This window comes from Mirounga leonina, unplaced genomic scaffold, assembly GCF_011800145.1.
Source record: "Mirounga leonina isolate KUSES-001 unplaced genomic scaffold, KU_Mleo_1.0 Mir_488, whole genome shotgun sequence".
Classification (NCBI taxonomy): Eukaryota; Metazoa; Chordata; class Mammalia; order Carnivora; family Phocidae; genus Mirounga; species Mirounga leonina.
The window spans coordinates 9,322,027-9,324,361 of NW_023270777.1; positions in this window are offsets into that span (position 1 = coordinate 9,322,027).

Consider the following 2,335-nt stretch of genomic DNA (forward strand, 5'->3'; position numbering starts at 1 on the left):
GTGTGGGAAAGACCAAGACTGATCTTTGACTGTAGCAAAAGGCCTGTTCTTATTCTGCTGAATATTCAGCAAATAGCCTGCTTGAAAGCACTAGTTTGAGGACATGCTGAAAAGGAATCTAATAAAACATAGTGATCTTGAGATATCTAACCCATAGTTGGCAGGACACTTGGATTTGAGTTCCTGGCTTAACTAGAGTTAGGCAAGTCAACTGTAAAACATCAGGAATGGAAAAGGACGTCACTTTCCAATAGTGAAATCCTTCCCATCTAAAAGTAAATGTTCCCTTGTATCTAAGGAAGGATTTTTCATCACCACCTCCAAAGGTTTAATATAGCTGTTTTTGCCCTTTGTGGCCCAAGCATTTTATTACCACTCTAAGGTGTTGAGACAGTCACTGAAACAGTCCATTAAATAGTATTTCCGGGCGCCTGGCTGGCTCAGTTGTTAAGCGTCTGCCTTCAGCTCAGGTCATGATCCCAGGGTCCTGGGATCGAGTCCCGCATCGGGCTCCCTGCTTGGCAGGAAGCCTGCTTCTCCCTCTCCCACTCCCCCTGCTTGTGTTCCTGCTCTCGCTATCTGTTAAATAAATAAATAAAATCTTAAAAAAAAAAAAAAGTATTTCCAGTGTCTAACTTAAAAAGAAACCCTTAGTTCAGTACTCCAACTTAGTATTTTACATTCAAGTTTAGGTGTATTTCTAGGGCAGAAATAAGCTACCACTAAGGCAGAGTTCCCAAAATTATGCAGGAAACCAGTCATGTATACCTGGACTATCTACACATAATGTACAGCGGCTTATGACACACCTCTGGGTGATTTAAGATGTTCTTACTCCCATGGGTGCCTGGGTGGCTCAGTCAGTTAAGCATCTGCCTTTGGCTGGGGTCATGATCCCAGAGCCCTGGGATCGAGTCCCACGTCAGGCTTCCGGCTTCTCCCTCTGCCTCTCCCCCTGCTATGCTGTCTTACCAATCTTAAAAAAGAATGTTCTAACAGCATACTTGAAATCTCAAGTTTTTTTCCTACTAGGGTTAACTTGGGAAAACCCAAGAGGGCTTCCAACTTCTCCCCCTTACATTGCACTCACTGCAACTCCCAATTTTGTCCAAAGTTGAAAATCCCATTTGCTATTTACAGAAGTTACAGTCCAGGAATTGTGAAGGGCTAAGAGGTAAAAAGACATCGTTAATAAAGGGTACCCTCCCATCCAAGTGGATTCTTACTCCTTCAAACTTTAGTATTGGAAACATACACCTAGAATTTATTGGTATGGAAGTTTAAGAACGGCTTGCTGTCTGGCTCACACAAAAATAGATTTTTATCAAGTCTCAGATATCTCGTGCTGTTTTATCATTCTCCTTAACAAAAATGTAAAGCTAAATCAGTAGGACCAATGGGGGGGGCGGGGCAGAGAAGTACCTAGCATACTGTTTAGTGTAATGTGCAACTTGATCTCAACAGTCTTGAGTTCAAGCCCCAAGTTGGGCAGAGCTTACTTTCAGGAACCACCTTCATTTGCTGCCTTAAGACCAAAGTCAGCAAGTTGCCTTGGATCAGGATACTCTCAAACCTTTGAGTTCCTTCAAACCTGTTGACTAGGACTCCACTTCATTCTTGGCTCAGAGTTCACGTACTGGAGAAAAATATTTGGGTCTCACAACCCATGGTCAGAACTTGAGTGTAATACACTAGACAGCAAGATAGCAGTCAACCAATAATCACAGCACTTGGCAGCCCAACCCAGCAGCCTCAACCAAAATTTCCTTTCTATGTTTACCTTAGTTTACCACTATTTGAGGAGAAGGTATGGAAGTTTGCTTTACCTCAGTTAAGCCTCCGTATTCAGTAATTTTTAATTGTGCAATACCTCTGAAATGGTTTCCCATTACATCAGAATCATTAACTCATAAATGACCTTGAATGAAGGGCAATTTTCCAGAATTTGACATACCTTTTTCTTAACCAAAATAACTTATGTTGATGAAACGGACATTCTGAATGTTAAGTCCCTTCATTGAACACCGGTTTTAACCAGTAAGAGTCCCCATGCCACTACATTAATTTCACGACAGACACCAAATATGCTACCATGCAACGAAACTTTTATTAACATTTTGAACAGCTATTGAGAAAACCAGTGATTCAGCGGTTACTGAAACTGGTAATTTCTAAACTTAAATTGGGGCAAATGGCTATAGTGCAGAGCAATGCCATCACTGGGCACTATGAATTCAAGACTGAAGAATTAACAGCCACCCCTCAGACGGAGAACCAGGTGGAGAGTTGACTCTTTCTGGATGTTGTAATCAGAAAGAGTGCGGCCATCTTCCAG